The sequence below is a fragment of the Emydura macquarii genome, unplaced genomic scaffold (assembly GCF_026122565.2).
Source record: "Emydura macquarii macquarii isolate MOO-44397 ecotype Brisbane River unplaced genomic scaffold, CSIRO-AGI_Emac_v2 contig_2636, whole genome shotgun sequence".
Taxonomy (NCBI): Eukaryota; Metazoa; Chordata; order Testudines; family Chelidae; genus Emydura; species Emydura macquarii.
In genome coordinates, this window is record NW_027132773.1 from 24,063,748 (window position 1) to 24,083,948 (window position 20,201).

Genomic DNA, 20,201 nt, shown 5'->3' on the forward strand with positions numbered 1-20,201 from the left:
GCTATAAAAGAGGGGGAGTGACATCATCACTTGTCTTCGCTCCTCCACAACTCAACACCCGCAGGAAGTCTGGAAGACAAAGGACTTTGAATAGGGAGAGGGAGCCTGGCTGCAAAGCAAACACAGCCTGTGTATCAAGAATCTGTAGCCTGCTTGCATCAGTCAAGGTGAACTATTTCTGATTTAAATCCTGTTTAGTGTATAAGAACTTAGACTGTGAACTTATTTTTACTTATTAAAAGTAACCAACCCTGATCTCTTTATGCTTGCCACTTATAATCACTTAAAATTTATCTATCTTTCTATAGTTAATAAATCTGTTTTATAATTTTATCTAAATCTGTGTGCATTAGTTGGAGTGTTTGGGAAATCTCAGATCAGTGGACAAGGATTTGTGCATGTTCTTACCACACTGAGGAAGGGACAGACTAGATAATGATCTTACTTTGGCCAGATTTTGACCAGAGCAAGATAGTGTAATTCTGGGGTGAAGTGTATAAAAACTAGGGGAATCTTCTGGTACCTCTACCTATTGTTGGGACATGAGTGGCTGGGCAAAGCATTCATGTATCTCATTTGGGGGTGTGCCTGCCTGTGAATGCCTATGTAAGTGCGTTTGCTGGTAGCACCACAGTGCAAGAGGCAACTCAGGTAATAGTCCTGCTATCTAGCTGGGTGTGGTGCTCCACCTGCTGTTGCGTTAGGTGATAACAATGCCCAGAGGGGTTGGCTGTTTAATCACCAGCGAGACATTATTGGGAATCAGCCCAGGCTGAAGTGTTAAGGAGGCACAGTGGTTCCACAGTTTCCTGGCTGCACCCCAGGGGAACTCATCACAAGTATAAACTCCCATTTCTCTCAATGGAATGAAGTCTGAAGCTGCTGATTGTACATTTAAATTTCAATGTTAACAATTTCCCCTGAGCAAAGAAAACAAAACAGAAGCTGGGTAATCATATGATGACAAGTTCCAGAGGGGTAGCCGTGTTAGTCTGTATACAGCAAAAACAAACAATGAGAGTCCTGTAGCACTTTAAAGACTAACATTTAATTTCTGCAGGCATAAGCTTTCATGAGCTGTAACCCACTTCGTCAGATGCAAGAAATAGAAATCAGATGGGGGTGCGCGCGCGCACACACACGCCCCCCCCCCAAGCGTAAGGAACAACAATGGGGAAGTTAGGTATAAGCAAAGTCCGCTCAGTTAGAGTAGTTGAGGCCTATTCACAACCATTGATTAGGAGATTGCGAATAGGCCTCAACCACTCTAACTGAGCGGACTTTGCTTATACCTAACTTCCCCATTGTTGTTCCTTACGCTTAGGATGCGCGTGCGCCCCCATCTGATTTCTATTTCTTGCATCTGACGAAGTGGGTTACAGCCCACGAAAGCTTATGCCTGCAGAAATTAAATTTGTTAATCTTTAAAGTGCTACAGGACTCTCATTGTTCTTGGGTAATCATATGAAAATCTACACAGGTACAGTGATTGGTCTCATTTCAAAGAGTCATAAGTGGATGTTGGAACTTGTGAAAGTATTAGCAGTATGGCTTTAACTCAATTCCCACCATCACACAGGCTCTACACTAGACCACACCATTCTTGCCTCATATTTGTGTTTTCCAATAATCAGTTTCACTTCTTGGTTAGACTCCTTAACATAGGAGCATGATCTTACTTGCTGTTCATTACCTGATCAAGTATTTAGAAGGTACTTAGCAACAACTGGGAGAAGTACTTACTTCCTGCATCATCCAGGAAAGGAATTCCTCAACTACACCTAAAATGTATACACAAAATCCAGTATCAAATTCATTTGACCTTTCAGGAAACACTTTCAACCAAAAACAGAGAATAGGGCAACAACCCAAAGTCTATTTCTTATTCCTTGGAACTGGAAGTTTTGTTGTAACTATGTTTAGAACACAAGTCTTAGGCTATGTCTACACTTAAAATGCTACAGCTGTGCTGCTGTAGTGCTTCAGTACAGACACTCACTACGCTGACAGGAGGGGTTCTCTTGTGGCAGTTAATCCACTTCCCTGAGAGATGGTAGCTAGGTTGACAGAAGAATTCTTCTTTCAATCTAGCACTATCTACGCTGGGAGTAAGGTCAGCATAGATAAAATAAACTAACAAACCCCACTCTTCAACAGCAGTCCCCCTTAATGCTTTTACCGTAAAACACTGCGGACAGAGTTTTTACTAGACAATCTTAGTTGTGGGCAATTTAAGACTATAACTTATCTCTCATCCCTCAAATGCCTGCTTTGCTTGAAAGCTATGCTGTGAACGTACACTGCACATGCAACTCTTTACTCTTGTTCTTTACTGTTATGCTATCCCCATCTTTCTGCCTGAAGTTAGAGTATTTATTGACAGAGAAGTCCACAAGTAAAAGAATGACACAACCTTTTACTTCACACTCCAAATAAAGGTGACTGTGAAAGTACAGTGAGCGACCACAATACTTCTGGTCGCCCAGGAAATGGTAAAGATCTAAGGGCTAGAACAGGAGTGATGTCCAACACATTTACCATGAAGACAAAACATACTTAAAATAAAGGCAAGGGCTGAACAAAGACAACCCAATCCTTTGCAACAGATTCTCTGCCCTGCTCCAATCAATACAGTAGGAATGGAAACTACCTACAAAAGTTCTCTGCTCAGGATTCCCCTGTTGTGGGAATCCCCAGGGACTATAAAGTTCATGCCATGTAGGGAGAGAGGGAAGAAGAGAAGAGAAAGGGGAATGTTCTGAGACATAACTCAACCAATGTAAAGTTAATATTGAAGAACATGGATTGACTCTTTTGAGATTCCTTCATCTTCAGTGTTCCAACTTTTCTAACTAGCAGCAGACTCTTTTGGGGAAAAGGTGAAAAAATAGGTACGTCATGGATTTTAAGGCTGTTGATGTGTTTTCTTTGGCTGGTTTATCTATAGGTTTTTGTTAAATTAACTGTTGTGATGTTCTTGTATTGGTTTTTAACTCTGAAGTTTTTAAGATGCTTTGTACATAAATACATCTAGAAGTCCAGGCTCTAAAAACCTTAAATAAAAAAGGCGTACAACTCCTTAAAAAGGTCTGGCTAAGAAATTACAGTCCATTTTATAATGGATTTGTGTACAGGGAAGAGAAAGCATACCATTTATTTCAATGAATTACTGATTTCACACCTTTATCTGCAGAAACATATTGGCACTCTACTGCATAAATTAAACATACTACTTATTTTTCAATCAAGCTGTTTTCAGGATGTTTGCAAAGATTTTAAGTCACCTGTTATTATTACGAAAGTTACCCTCCTTGGGAATACGAAGACAGGTAAGCAACATGACATCCATGTCTGCAAATGTTGTTCATATATAGGCCACACAACTTGCAAAATGTCATTAATGCAGTTTGATAAGCACTCAACCTGTTATATTCAAGGAAATAGCAACCCCCCCCCCTTTTTTTCCCCCAAATATTCAGACTACAACAGCTGTTCATATTTGTGATTCATGAAAGTCCTACAATTAAGATGAGGCAAGACAAAATACCAAACTCCAGTTCAAATCAGACAACACCAGGACTGGTTCAAGAAAAGACTGACCCTTAACCAAACTTATTAAATATATAAAAATATATATATTTTAAACTACTGTGGAATGTACAATAGTTTAAAAACTCCTACAACCTCAATTCCTAACTAGAAAACAAATGGTACTGCAGCCTTCTAGAAACACAATGTAGCACAAACATACTCCAGTATAATTATGCCACTCAAAGCTCTCTGGTAAATATTTGACTGTCTGCTAATTTGTCCACCTGTCCACTAATTTGTCTACGAAAAGATTTACTGCATTAGATACCAGCTTGACTTCCTTCTATCTTCTAAAGTGTGTCCTATGAATATGATAACAGACTGTTTGCATCATCTACCTATATAACCTCAAGTATATTATGTTCCTGGCTATAAACCCACAAGGTATGACTAGATAAAAATTGTAGTTGCACATATAACCTCATAATAGCTGTGTTATGCTGCTAATTTTAGATTTCAGTTACTTTCAAGGGAAAGGTCAGACACTCCAGACTGAACACATGACCCTTCCAGGTACTTTTCTTTCCTACCCCATAGAGCAAAAATAGTTAATACTCTATGAAGTTCAGATATGCTCTGCCTTATTTAAAAAAAATGTTTTCAAAACATTGGCTGTTCAGTCATACATAATTGACAATTTCTGATATGGGGTTTAAATCTAGGATGTAAATAAGAACATTACCATGACCTGTTCCTATTAATTTGAAGGATTCACCAATTAGCTTTTCCAGATTTTTAATCAAGACACTCAAAACCCTTGCCTTTGAACATGTAGCATATTTGGCTGCCAGCACTGTACTTAGTGGACCTGGATCAAATCCCTCACACAAACAGGACGCAAGTTCTACGTGGCTGCCTCCAAGCTTGTGACTTTCGTAGAAGTCATAGCCCACAATAAAACAGAAGTTCAATGGGGTAACAAGACCCACAATGAAACAGAAGTTGAGGGAGCTTTTCTTTCCTTTAGATTCAACAGCAACAAACCTTGGCAACTGTGCTAAAGTACACTTGAATTACCTTATCTAATTAAACCAGGAAGAGAAAAGCAATCTTCTCTAACTGCATTCCTGCCTGATGTTAATACAGTTAGCTACAATTGTTACTAATTTCCATCTATGACCTAGTATCTTTAGGTGGCAGGCACAAAGACACAGGTCCAAATACATACTTCCACCCAGAAAGATTTTAGTTCAAGCACTGAGAAAATGCACTTCCCCAATACTAGGTATCGAAGCAGAGAATATTTGAAGACTCAAGATGTTACAGTGTTCATCTCTTTAAATGTGACAAATTTTATCCTTTCAACAGCTACATTTGTGACGTATGGTTCTTATCTAACTGAATTTTTCAGAAAAAAAAAGCCTAACTTTTTTACCAAAACAAAAACAAAAAACCAACATACGAAACCCCAAAACAGTATGCAGTCAGGTATAATTCAGCAAGATTCTGCCTTTTTAATCCAAGACATCTTTAAGTTTTGAATAAAGTCACATACCACTATGAAGTGTCTTCCATAAACAAAAACAAAACAAAAACAAAAAAATAATAAAAAACCCTGAAGGTTTTCCTTTGTCAGCCTAGCCAGCAGGAGTAAGTTGAAGATTACTGCACGGTGGGGTTTTAGAGTTCTATAAACCCACACCACGATACACCACATGAAGATGCTGACATGTTTAAAACTACTATTGTGGGAATGCTAAGTCAAACAGATAGTTTTGCATTTAGGTCCGGACACAGAGAAGGTGGTGGTCATTTTAATTGCACCACAGCAAGTTTCATAGTCCTAGTCCAGCTCCTGTGAGAGTTCTGTCTCCGGCTGATCCTCATCTTCCTCTGTTTATTGGAAACTTGGGGTCATTGTCATAACAGAGATTCTCTCCCTCTAGCTAGCTCGAGTACGGTGCAGAGCTTTGAAAAAAATATTGGGTTCAAAACCCCACTGAACTGGGTTGTATTTGATGGGAAAGAAATTCAAGTAGCAACAAATCTGTTGTGATCCTAGCAACAGTGGGTGCTTTTTCCTAGAAAGTTGTGGGAGAAGAATAATAGCCCTTCTCTCCAAGTGACAGGAATCGATCCAAAGCCATGGCAACATGCACTTCCATTTGATAGTCTATTCAAACTGAATACACTTGCTTTTGTTTTTACTGTAAAAAAAGGCAAAAAACCCATAAGTTCCTTCCAATCTCCTCACAGCCTACATGGCTCAAAATCCTTCCCTTCCCCACATTTCTTCCAGTCTCTCTCTTCCTTCTGAGTGTCCAGTTTATCCCTGGAAGCAAGCTCCTAATTTTCCTCAAAATCTCCATCAAATCCTTTCCTTTTCTTAGACGGCATTACTCTCTCCAGACACCTCTCACTAGTTTCCCATTCACTGTGGGGTCTGTCAGAATTTAAAGACATGCAGGAGAGACCTTTTGGAAAAAAAATACACATCTTACACCACCCTTCATATCGAAGCAAAATAGGCATAAAACCTTTACACCCAAATTAAGAGAAGACAATTTCTTCATAGGCCTACTCTGTTAGCATACTTGCTTATACTAGTGTAAGCAAAAAAAATTAAGGGTCCAGACTCCAGGTAATGCTTGCTAAATTGTCTACTGGGAGAAGTTGAGACATTTGAGCACCACGAATTCCTGACTCAAAATCTAGCTCTAAAGCAGACTGCCTGTGTCCTTGGTATGCTATTTAACATCCATTCGTTTTCCCACAGAAAAAGCGGTGATGATTACTTCACAGAAGTGATGTAAATATTGGCTGTTCTGTGAAGTTATTTACATCAGAGTGTTGAACATAGTAAATATTCCTGGGGGGGGCTGGAACATTTTTCAAGAGTTTGACTCCTGAGTCTTTGAGAACATTGGAATAAAAAACAGCTCACAGTACTTTATAAAAGAGAAAATGTTGATCAATTATATGTTATTATTAAAGCTATCACTTTTATGCCAACACAAACAAGTACACCCTTTCTTGATATGAACCAACTTCCAGAAAAGTCTACTGAAAGTAAAACCACTCTGAGTGGCAGCCAAAGATATAAACATTGGTCTGACTAAGCATGCAACCAGTGTTTGACAGCTCACTCAAAAGCAAAACTAAATTCAGGTATATAAAAGACATACGGATATACAAAACAAAAAAGTTAGGAAATGTTTCAGCAAGCCCAACTTAAGTGTTAGTTCAGTAATTAATGTACAATAATTGCTTTGTTACTAAATGAAATTACAGATAAGTCAGTCAGTATATATATAGGGTCAATTTATACCACAGCCTTTAAATCTGTTAAGGGCCAAATTTTGAAGGGCAGCTGTGCTTTTGGAAAAAAGTAGCAAAGAAAGTTTGGCAGTCATAATTACATCATCACTGGCTGGATTCAAAAGCTATTGTGCATTGTGCACTAAGTAGACAAACCCTTAGTTTGTTCATGCTGTTCTTGTATAAATCTTAACAAGTCTGAAGAGAAAAGTACTACAATTCATTTTCCAGTAAGATGTTCTTAAAATGTAAATTCTTTGTAGAGATCGGGGATTTACTTACAGGCTGTTTTTGTTACATTGTTCATTAATTCCCTCCACATCTTCATCCTAATCCTTCTGGTTGTTTTTCTGAGGAAGAGGGAGTATTAAAGAGGAAACTCTTAAAATCAAGTGATGAAAGGCAGAGAATTACCACAGGACCAGAAGTTATCCTTAAACCGGGTCACAAAAATCAGAACCCTCCATAAACACCCACAGGGGAAATTTTCTACTGACAAAAACTAAAGCAGAACCCTAAAAGAAAGGAGACTTGGAAGTCTGATAAGAGACACCTAGGAATTGCCATCCACATCCAAATTGTAGTCAACTGTCTAATAGCTAGGATCAGAAATCAAGTGGAGAATTATTAAATAACCTTCCAATAGAAGTTTAATCCTAACACAATCATTTTCTGTTTTGCTTATACCATGAAGCATAAGGAAGTCCTAGTTTTGAATTTTGGAGTTCTGGATTCATTAGGGGTTTTTTTTAATCCTACTATAAGCTCTTTGCCTATATATATTTAATGATGGTATATATTATATATTTTGTGACACAGGTATACCTGCCCCACCCTGGACAAGAAGGGGTTAACCCCACATTATGGGCAGAGGAAACCACACCCCTCACCACTGCTGGGCATGCTCCAACTGCAGCCTTAGTATAAAAGGGAGCAGCTCAGCTCAGTCGGAGGCTGACTGCCAAGGAGAGAAGATGCACATTGCAGGCTCCCTCCAGGGAGCTGCTGGAGCCCCAGATTGCAGAGGCCAAGTGTATGGAAACCCAAGCAGATACTCGGCTGCCCACAAAAGCCCGAGAAGGGACAGAGTTGTCGTCGGGAGCTTTGAAACATGACAACCCTCAGAGGATGGTTATTTGGAGGTTTGGCCATGGGGGCTATAATGCTCCTCCCCAAAGGGTGATGTGGCGTACCTGCCCCGAGACAATTTCTTTTAATCAAATTTTAAGTTTCTTGTCTTTCACAATTGTGTTCCTAGGTTCTTGTCATGCAAAAGTAGTACTTTCCTATGCCATTTGTTTTTGTGTGTGTTTCTGATATGTTCCTTCTCATTAGGATTCTCTCTAAATAGAATGCTTACTGAATGAAGTCACACTAGGGTAATATTTGGATGCAGTTATTTTATTTATGGTGACTAAAAATAAGAAATAGATATCTTGAGACGCAGCTTGCCAAGCAATACAATTTTCAGATGCAACAGGTGAATATAGGCTCAGACGCCAGACAAGTTGCACTATTTTGAAAAAAGATGCAAATGTGGGATGAAGAGAAGGCAAGATTACTCAAGAGTTAAGAACAATACAGTTAAATTTACAGTATTTGCCTTTTTATTCTGACATCTACTAACCAGAAGCTAACATAAAAAGGAAAGAAACTCCTTCCTCTTTCCCATCCGGATGAGTTTCTTCTTCCAGAACCCATCGCAATACCTTGATTGATCACAGCTTTTCCAGACAGCAGTTTACCATTATTTAAGACTATGAACACTTTACTATTGCGGAGATCTACAGCAAAAAGCCTAGAAGAACAGTTTACGACTTAAAATTTTATCATGACGTTTATCCACATAATACATTCCCTAAGAAGGGCAGCTAGCCCTGTTTCTCCCTGTTGTCCCCCAACATCACCAGGGGTGACACAGGAAGTTTATTTGATTCAAGTCTATGATTGTCTAATACCTATGTTTCTTCCATACTTTAATGGAATGCAACTATTCCACTGAAGAATGGTTCCATTTTAAAGAAAAGAATAATCTTATTTGATCAATTATAGAAAAGTGAATATGTGCAGCAATTTGAAGCCACAAGCCTTGAACACAAAGGGGAAAAAAGGCATTTTCTTTTTAAGAGAGCCTATACAACTCCTGTTACAACTTAACATATATGGCTTCTTATGAAACAAGGTAAACGTTTTACTTCTAGATAAAATGCTCAATAATAAGATGTTTTTTCCATATTAGGCATTAGTTTGGACACCTTACAACACAATGCGCCATCACAAACAAAACAGCTTCTCTGTAGTGATGATAGCATCAACGTAAGCCTTTGCTAACTGCAACTGGCAGGTAGAAAGGCAACTTCTTGAGTTGGTAGATTCCAAACCATTTAAGTCGCTATAGATCAAAGATCAGTACCTTAAACTCTGCCTGCAAACCAATAAGTGGACAATACAAATCTCAGATACACTTCTCTGAAGGAAAGTCTCTTTTTTAAGCAACATAAGTTAAGTTTGACTTAAGAGTTAAGACCACGAAAACATTTATGTAGAAGACTAAAACATATATAAATTACTATATCAACCACCTGGAAAAAAGAAAAATAGCATTAAGGATGCTAGTACATCTTAGAACAGACCGACTTATTTTCCATCTCTATGAAATTTGTGCAGTTTACAGTTTCCCTAACAAACACCATGAACAAGGTCACATTTTTCTATACAAATATAATCTAAACTAGCAGCTCAACACTAGCTATACTATAATAGCAAACAATTTTCATAAGATTGAGCCCAGAAGAGGTCGTATAAATGCCAGACTTCAATGTGGTTCTTGTAAGTGTTTTAATACACTTAAGCAACTTTTAAACTTGAAAACAAAAGCAATCAATGACACACTCAATATAGCATACTGTGTACTAGTATATGACAGATTTGATTTCTAGCCCAAGGAAAACTTATGAAGTGAAGCAGTATTCCAATCAAATCACATTGCTCCTAGGTTATGACTCTGCATTACTTTGAGTAGCTGCAGATGTATTGATATTACATAACTTATATTAAAAGAAAATTATGGTTTAAAGTCAAGCACTCAAAAGTTAGGAAATCCAGAAAAGGTTGACCATTGAAAAACGGGAAAATTCTTTATCAGCTTCTACAGTTTTCCAATATTCCTGTTCATGAACCCCTACTGTGATTATAGTGTAACGTACTGATCAGCGTTACAACTGTACGTTGTCATAAAACATATTCCCAACCTGAATTTAAGTTTTGTCCAAAAGTGAATTTTCCCATAACAGATATCGTTATGGCCTTCAACGTGTCAATAATGCCATTTGGGCTTATACTCATAACCCAATGCTTCATAGAAACAAACAAAGTTATGCAGATTAGAAATACAAACTTCTAGAATACACCCAATACCTTCAAACAAACAAACGAAAAAAACCCACATTTTTCACATTAAGTGCAGATTTCCATTTTGCTATTTACTATTTCTTTAGCTAGTCTTGTCTGAATTAACTAAAAAACCTACTACAGCTTGATGCAAAAGTGCTGAGTGTTAGGGTTGCGGCTTCAATTCTACAGCCAAATAACTCTTAGGGATTAGTCTCCTTTATGTACCAGAGTCAGAATGAAGTATGAAAACAAAATTTTCAATCTGAAGTTCAATGTAAATTTAGTTAGCAAGTATCACAAATCCAAAGAACATCAATGCCTACTAATCACATATAACACTTCAGATCCAGAATATTTCTATATCCTTTTAAGCAAGCATGGGAATCTTAATTTACTGAAATTTTTGAGAGACTGTTCAATGGTTAGTGGCCATCTGATACTATAGAAAATATAGCAGCAGTGTCGGGGACAGGTTAAGGGCTTGGCACTTCTTTAGGAAGGAGGGCTTTAGAAATAAATTTTAATAGCTTTACTGTGGTGGATGTACAAAATGCAGGTCAGCAATTTCTCAGGTGTGCAGCAATCTGTCTCACTGGTCTAATCAACTAAGGACCCTCATCTGTGCTGGTTTAATCACTCAAGTTTAGAACTACATATACCATCCATTTCTTCTAATTTTAAGAATTGATTTGTTATATCAGTATTGGACTTTCCTGCCAGAATTCAAGCAAATGCAATCCATATTTCTGTAGTGACTTAAATTGTCTACAGTACAAACTGGAACTTTGGTTTGTGGTAGAATACAGATGCATAGACTGAAAAGATGATGAACTGTGGGATATAATGCCCAAAAGTGCAGGATACGGTTATCATTGCCCAAGGGAGGTCAACTCCAAGGCATATTTTACTTCTACTGTAGGCCTAAAATCTTTTATTCCTAAATAGACTGATTAGTGTAGAACTGGGGCTAGTTTGTAAATTGATTGCCTCTACTTCCCCCTTCTCAAAATAGGTACATGGCAATTGCCAAGTATCCAAAATAATGAAATGACTAATAAATGGAAAGGAATCATTTAGTATTTTCCCTCTAGAAGAACAGAAGTTTTTGTTTGATATATCAACTAAAGTCACAGGAAAGACATAGTAGTTTTGGGGTTTTTTTTTAATCCTATTGCTTCCTTTTCACAAATGAAAGAGGAAGCTAATTTGTGGTATCTCACTTTTAAAGAAAAAAACCCACAAAACCACACCACTATTGAAGGTTCATAACTTTCTTCCTGTTTTCAATTAATAAAAAAGCAACACAAGTTTTATATAGAAAGGACCTTCCTCAGATGCCTCTGTGCATACTTATCACAAATAGGCTTGGCGGAATTCAATTTTTATTTTTTTTAATTGACAGTTAAATTTTAAGCATTTTTATTAATTTATTTCCACAGGTGCAGGAAGTTATGGTGGGGTCAGTCAATGGCGGATCAGACAATTATTTAATGACAGCTGATGTAGAGATTCAGAAAGTTATCTCGAAGAGCACTTCATACACTGGAACGAGAACAGTGGTCAACAACTCAATTTCTCAAGTGGAAAGGAACTTTCTACCATAAGGCTAAAGCTCATCTGTGCAGGACAGAGCTTTCTCAGGGGCTGGTCCAAGACTGTGGAATGAACTAATGTAGGATTACAAACAAACATCACCACCTTCCATTCCAAGTGCAAGGCATAATTCTTTGACCTGCTTTCTCTGTCAAACACATAGCAGCATGTATATTTTAAAAACCTACCAAAACAGAACTATATTGCACACACAATTCTCCCCCTAGGGAGAGAATGAAAGAAAAACAAACACATTGATGGATGTTAGTCACATCATTATTTGAAGCCACTCAGATGCTATGGTAAGGAGTACTGTATTAAAATAGCATACAGAATAGACAGGAGAGCCATCTGACAGAAGTAGCAGCGCCATAATCCATTGAGGAAAAATCTGATCTGCTTCTCCTTGACTCAGGAATCCCTTGCAAGGATTTATCATGAAGCAATTCAGCCTCTCTGATAGCTGTCACAGTTCAGGGCAACTGCACCAGTATTCCCCCTCCGTAGTCCATCCAGGCTATCCACTCTAGACTTCTCAGCCACCACACTTCTTGGGCAGAGACCCAAGTCACTCCAACACCTGGCCAGAGTTTTTCCAGGCTAATCATTTCTCTGCCTACACTGTGCTATTCACAGCAAGTCAGATCACTTGAACAGTCCAGTGTCTGCACTTTGCTCTCTCCAGAGGCTATCAATGGTGTAATTTCCTACAGTTATAAGTTACCAGCTCTTTCTAAGCAAGCACATTTATTCTTAAGGTGAAAACATTACAGAGAAAACATATTAAATAAGAAAAGAACCTACATGCATGCTAGAAAGCTTATCAGAGATCACCCCCAACTCCAACAAGAGCTCCAGTAAGTGTCATTCCTTCAAACCTCACCAGTGGGTTTTTCTGTGTTTACAAGTTCATAACAGATTTAACTCCGAGAAAGCATACCCATGCATCGGTTAGTCTTTCCTTTATACAGCCTTTGCCTATGATCTTCAGGTTCTGGGAACAGGCAATCAACAGATAACGAACGGTCCCTTCCTCGGGGGCTAGCTTCAAAGGATTGGGCTTTTGCATGACCAGCAGGGGAGGTATTTGCATTCACCTGCCCCTAGATATTTCCCAGGAAATCCACACGTACTCTCCCAAAAGACCATTCTTGTGTGCCACATTGTTCAATATAGTCCTTTGATTTTCTAGGCCCACAGTAATACATAACCTTTGCTCTGGACTCCAAAGATACCTAGACTTAATTCAATAAGGGTTTTCAAGGATACTGACATCTGTCACACTAATGCCCTTTAGTCAAGAATGTAGCAACAAGGAATGTTTTGTGACACAGAGCCCACTTTCACATCTGCAGGGCTTCCCGATCCAAAAGGCAAGAACTGGAAACTCCTTCCTTGTTATGTAAAAACATGGTGTGGTGTTTCAACTAGAGAAACTAGTCACTAAAACAGAGGACTACCCTCATCTCAAGATGTTTATGTGCAAATGCTGTTTTGGAGAGATCAAGTTCTCTTGGTGTGATGTCCCTTTATGTTGGCCCACACATATCAGTTGGATGCATATGTGGTTGATTAAACTTGTATGCTCATGCCTAATTATCAGATGTCCCTGGACTGACAGTAGGTCATTATCCATGTGAAATGCAAGAGTGCCTCTTATGCTAGCTTTCACTGGGATCCACTGAGGTTGCCTCACAAGGAAACATGCCATGGGCACTATGAATAGTCATGAACTTTAGACCCAACTTTTAAAGCACGGTCTGACCAGTCATTTGCAGACTCCTGCTCACTCACCCTTTTTACTAGACTAGCAGCATTCTGGATCCTGTCATGGGGTAGAACACGGAGTTCAGCTACATCTAGCAGGACTCCTATATACTCCAACTATTTGCTTTAGGTAGTTTACCATGAACATAAGAGACACCACCAACACTGCAGTGATGACACAGATTAATTTTTGACAGACTCCAAAGTGGTGCCCTTGATTAGAAGGCACAAAGAAGAAAATGCACAGGTACAGGTACAATGCAGAACCTTTGCCTTTCCTCCCATGGAAGAAGAGGTAGATGAGTGAGATATAGGCTCAAGAAATCACAGTGTGACCGCTATCTCCTTTTCAAAAAGGCAAAGAGGCCACCTGTTTCCCAAACTGTCTCCAGTGCAAGACAGGTGCCCAATGCTTGCAGCCAAGTGCTTGATGGGCACCCATCCCGAGGCAGCTGCCTTCTATATTCACATGTGCATTAAAGGCTCTTTGCCTAACACAGAGCCAAATGTTTTTTGGGGGGCTTTTTTGTTTTTTTTAAAGTTTCCCAACATTTTTCTTGGGGAGACTTAACTAGCAGCATCCTCAAGAAGTACACACTTCTTTGACCACTTCAAGAGAGCAGCAGGAGTTTGACGAGGTCTGCAAACTAATCCAGAAGAGGTGTCCGATGGAGATACCCAGACCAGATACCTTTTACTGGGTATATCTAAACAGCAGTGTAAGCCTAAGATTAGTGAGATTCAAGTCAGCTGACTCGTGCCAGGGAACCCTGGGCTTGAGCATCTATACTACATTTTAACCCTAGTTTAAGAATTTTCTAACCCATACTTGAACCTATGGCTCTGGCATCCACACTGCAGTGCACAGACCCAAGTCAAAGTAACCCTGCCCCAGAGTGCCTAGTACCACCCCCACTCCCCAGTGTCAACATTCTAGCCATAGGAATCTGTTGCACTGTGGGAAAACTCTATTGCCCACCCTGTTTCCTAACTGAGACAGTGCTATTGATGGGATTCGAGTGCCCATAAGAGCACATAAAGTGCTTAAATAGCCCCTTTGGTGGTTGTTTCACTGCCACAGCCATCAATACAACAGCATCAATTGAGCAGGTCTGTGTAGACCCACTCAGTCAATAGGAGAGCGCTCTCCCATCGACTCAATTAGTCCATCTCTGTGAAAGGCGGAAGGCAGTGTCGACGGAAGCATCATGAAGATGCCATGCTGTGTAGATGTAAATACGCTGACATGAGTTACACTAGTTGCGCTATGGAACAAGGGTAACTCATGTCAACCCAGCGCAGCAGTGTAGACCAGACTTCAGTACAGTGACTGCAGTTTAAGAAGGCCTTATAATATCAGGGGTTCTCAAACTTCATCGCACCGCGACTCCCTTCTGACAACAAAAATTACTACATGACCCCAAGAAGGGTGACCAAAGCCAAGCCCCATAGCCTCAGGCAGAGAAGCCCAAGCCCTGCTGCCCCAGGCAGAGGGGCTGTAACCTGAGCTACGTCACCCTGGGCTGAAGCCGAAGCCTAAGCCCCGCCACTTTGGGCTCAAGCTCCAAGGTTTTGGCTTCAGCTCTGGGCCCCAGCAAGTCTAACACCAACCCTGGTGACCCCATTAAACTTTGGGGTCCCGACCCACAGCTTGAGAACCGCTTTCTAATCTGAGAATTGAGCTCTTCACTTCTAGGCTGAGTCACATTGAAAGGAAAATGCCCATATGCACCTCTTCTGAGGATAATTACAATATCAGTCTCCAGGGCGGTCAAACTATTAAAATGAAACTTTGCCATTCTTAATTCTTAAAATTTAATGTTCAATGAAGGAGTTTTTATTTGGTTGATTTTTTATTATTATTGTACGTTTGTTTTGAAGTTTGACATAAGATGTAGGCTTAAGAGGAAACGCACACACACACCCCAGGCTGGCCACCACCAGCTGCAGAGAGGTGAGTGCACCACCAGGGTTTGGAGTGCAGTGTGATCCAGAACCTCCTGGGGATCCCTTATCCCTGTCCCTGACTGCACCTTGGCTCAGCCCCGCAGCCTGGCACCAGCTCAGTCTGGGGGTGGCCTCACCCTTTGGCCTGGGCCGGGGGCCAGGCCGGCCCTTCACGATGCATGCAGGGGGAGGGTGGCCACAGGAGCAGAAGCAGGAGCAGCCACCCTGCAGCCTCCTGCGCCCTCCACCCATCGTGAAGGGCTGGCCTGATGCCCCGCACTTGCCCAGTGCCAGCTTGGATGGGGTGACCTCACCCCCACCAGCCGGAGCTGGGTTGGCCCTTCATAGCCCAGGAGTTGAGGCCATTCCATCTGAGCTGGCACGGGGCTGCAGGGCTGGAGCAGCAGGTAAGTGTGCTACAGGACAGCCCTTCACGGAAAGTGGGGGGCGCAGAAGGCTCTGTGCACGTGGTGAAGGGCCAGCCCGGCACCCTGTCGCAGGTCGGTGCCCAGGGGCCTAGCCCCCCCCTCGGTATGCCACTGATGAATATACTAGTTTACCGTAGTTTACTAGCAGGCTATAAGGAAAACAAGCAGGAAGGATGAAGAATAAGCTAAAGATAAGCTATCCCTTAGCAAGCATTTGAGGGTCATTATGGGACAATGACAGAGCCATTGGCTCTGAGGAACTTGGCTCAGTTCCTATTGAGCTTGCGGAACTGGTTTTGACAAGCTGGGCCAAAAACCCGGGAACTGACAAGAATAAATATCCCTTCTCTCAAGAAGGGAAGTAGTTAGTTGTCTGGGGAAAAGCCAGGATTCCACAAGGGTGTTTGAAGAAGCTAAGACTGCCAAGGCCACCATAACAAGATGGTAGGGCTTTAGGTAAAATAGATATACGTTTAGACTATTTATGGTTTTAAAATCTTTTCCCTGTAAGAACTTTGTTCCTATTGTTTACATTAAATACTCTGGTTTTAAAAAGGCTCCCTGGTCACTATAGTCTGAATTCACAAAGGGAAGAAATACAAGTGCAGAACCAGTCAGACTTGCTGGGTAAGCATGACTGATATTCCAGGACCTGGGCTACAGTACCCTGTGGAAGAATGGGAGAATTGTGGAATTTCATCCAAGGAAGGGTAAAGGCACACAGTTAGACACCTGGGGGATGCACTGAGACTGACCAGAAAGGGGACAGGTGCAGATACCTTTGCAACTGCAACACATGCAAACTGCTACACTTACTTAGGTCTCCCTCATTTTTTGTTTCCTCCTGGTTTGCAGGAGCAACTCCTCTTTTGACCTATTCCTATCTCAAGATTGCACCTATACGGTTATGACGTCGGCAGGAGTAACAAGGCAAAACTGACAGGATGACTGTAAGAGTCAGTGTACTGCTCCAGCACTGTGGGTGGAAATGCACCATATTATTTATAGAATCCCAGAGACACTAATCAGGATTGGGGCCCCACTATGCTAGGTGTTGTACTAACATAAAAACAGAGTGCTCATGTTCCTCTGAGTGCTTGGAGGAATGAAGACTAGAAGTATCAAAACTAGCTTGCTTGAATTTAGCTCCACTGGAGTCAGTTCCAGGTATATAAGGATAGGGAACATCAGATAGAAAAGTAAGAATTTAAATATTTCAAATTATATTATTCTAAATTATCCACACTTGGTACTTTAAACATTAAATACTGCACGGATATGACAGTGCTGTGAAAAGGTGCCAAATGTACATATTAAACAATCACTCTATTCTCATAACTAGAGCTGGATGGAGAAAGATAAATCCTATTTTGATATACAGAAACAGAATTAATTCTCCTTTGGAACAAAACCCACAAATTTCAGAATTCTCTGCAAAAGGGAGTGGAATCCCGGCTCCAAAGCAGTGGACATGGCGGGGCTGTCCCCAGAGCAATGGATCCTGGAAGCCCGGGCCCCAGGGCAGCCCACACTCCCTCGCAGCCCACTAAATAGATTGCTGTCAGGAAACTAGGCAGGTTTTGAAATCTTCTTGGCAGGCAGGGTTCTATCAGAAGTTCAGTCAAATGTAACAGTGTGATTTTAAACAGCAGATTCTGACAAAAAAAAGTTATCAGAATTATTCCAACCAGCTCTAATGATCCAAAACAATTATATATTATTTACTGCTTCCATCCCTTTCATGTAATTTTAATGGTATTACCCTTCCATTAAAGGCACATCAGAATTGTGATTCTGAGACTGTCAGTATTAACTAAGTTCTTTTCTGCACTCAGTTGCTTTCTCGTTGGATAGAATATGAAGAAAATGTAAGGTGCTTCAATGCCTTGCAATTGAATACACTGGTTCAATCTATTAGACAGTTTTGAAATATATGGAGGAAGGGCCCTACCTGTTCTATGGCTATGGAGTAAGCCACAGAACACCACCTGCAGCATACTGTCGAGAAGAACCCAAGGTATCATTTTAAAAGGCTCTTAGCTCTTTCTGTTGCAGAGGAAATCTTACAAATACAAGCTGAATGTAAGCCCATGGGGTGTCGTCTTACAATTTGATCAGACAGCACAAAATAGCTATGAGTTCTTAATTACACAATTCATTTCAATGGGCTGTCAACTCTGAAATCTAAAGTCAATTTAAATGTTTAACTATTTCTATGCTGAAGTCATCAGCAGTGAAATATACAGCTAATATGTTATCCCATCACTGTTAAATGGTGTTAAATATTTGGCTGAGTGTAAATGGTTACTGTCAATAATTGCTAGGATGGTAACGGGGAGTCCAAAGCATCTCAGCCCTGCTCCTTTGCCTGCCCTCCTCCCTCTCCCCACAAAATGTCAAGTTACCTTCATAACTATGTGGATTTAAAAAAAAAAAATAAAATAAAATAAAATAAAAAAAAATCAACTTACATTCTGCAATAGTTGATGACTTAGGAACACCTTCCTTTCATCCTCTCTGTTCAGAGAAAGCTTCCCACTTGGCACTGAATTTTCCAGTTTAGTGGACAGATATTCACATTACCAGAACTTACCATTTTAGCATACAGACCAATAATAGAAAGGCCATGAAGACTTAGCTCATCTATTCACAGTCCTTCAGGTAGTGTTTCAAGAACAAGACTGATAGGACAGCATAGAGCCTTGGCTGCTCACACCTTTTCTGAGGTACAGGACTTCAGTTTCTATTCCTAGTAACATCATTCTGGCACCATTCACAGTAAATAAGTAAGGCTGTAAGAAATTCACAGGTTGTGATTTTATTGCAGGAACTGCAACTTTTAACACACATCAAAATTTATAATTGCCACAAATCTGAGTGGTGTTGCAATCCTGTGCAAGATATATGTAACTGGGACACACAGGTCTCTTCTGTGCTGCTGCCCTGCTCTGGAAGGTAGGCTGCATGCCTTCAAGTGCAACTTTAACATACTGTTGCTTCAACTTTTGGACCACTAAACCCACCATAACTTTCTTACAGCTTTATAAGTGCACTTAATTTCAGTAGTAATGTTTATGACCAGAATGTTTTCCAACAAGCCAATCTGCGGCTTTAGAAGACAGGCAATAATCAATAAACTGAATTTATATCAAAGCTATGGACAGGAAGACACTAGAGACAGTTAAAATACAATATGTCAATAAAAACCATAATGGTAGCTTTGGCTAAAAAACAAAACAGAAGGCAAGTAATATTCACTAAAAACCCAATCAATACAGAGCAAAACTAAGATTTAAATCTATTGTTAAAGTTTTCATTAAATGACAAACATGTAGTGACGTTATCTAGCAGTGCAATTTTATTTTTCCATTTGTTAAATTGGCACATTAATTTAGGTTAATGCAATATTGTTGGCAAGAACTCATCAGGTAGTCTCAACTGCTGTGGAGGCACATACGAGAGTGAAGGTGACAGCATTCAAACAATGAAGACCAAAAGCAACTCTGTTTCAGCACTCTGAATAGCCCCTGGAAGCAAATGAAAAACCGCCATTGTCTGCAAAATGCAAGTATTCCCTAAACAAGCAGGCAGTCACATTTTGTGCCAGCTGAAGCTCCCAAATAATCTTCAAAGGTAGCTCTACTAAAACAATGTTACCATAGTCTAATCTGTAAAGTTATGACCACTTCTTTTTCAGAAGCCATTAATATAACGCCAGATGCTAACAAAACAGGTATTTTTGTAGATCAAAACCACCAGAAGTAATCGGGCCACATGAGAACCTCTAAGCCTCAATGAACAGGTAAACCCATCCATTCTCAGTGATGGAGTAGACATCACCACCCTCTGTAGATGCTTACCCACACATCAGTGCTCTCTTATATAGACTGAGACTTCACTACCTTATTGTCATCCATCCTCTGCCAGCACCTATAGCATCTGGATCCAATGAAAGACAAACCTGCTTGTCTATCTGCATACCAACTGTTCTGTAGCCCAAACCATCTTACTATCTCCTAACATCTTACTAACAATACATGTTGAGCAACAAGATAAGTAAGAGAATATGCAAGGTGCAAGAGAAGTTACAAAAACAACTTCCAATATAACACAGCCACACAAAGCCATACCATCCTCCAGGGGTCAGTGTTACCAAGTTTACCAACAAATCTAAGACTTCAACATGGACACACTACTTTTATCACTTGGAAGAGATAATTAACC

General features: G+C 40.2%; 1 protein-coding gene across 3 annotated transcripts in view; it reads right to left on the bottom strand.

Moving 5' to 3' along the window:
- Nucleotides 1-20,201, bottom strand: part of WASL (WASP like actin nucleation promoting factor) — a 72,655-nt gene that overhangs the window by 48,061 nt on the left and 4,393 nt on the right. Inside the window, exon 2 of one of the 3 annotated variants that reach the window (XM_067564308.1) lies at nucleotides 7,132-7,199. The exons of the other annotated variants lie outside the window; for them this stretch is intronic. The gene's annotated coding sequence lies outside the window, so the exon portion shown is untranslated. The remainder of the gene's footprint in view (nucleotides 1-7,131; nucleotides 7,200-20,201) is intronic. 3 annotated transcript variants of the gene reach the window in all.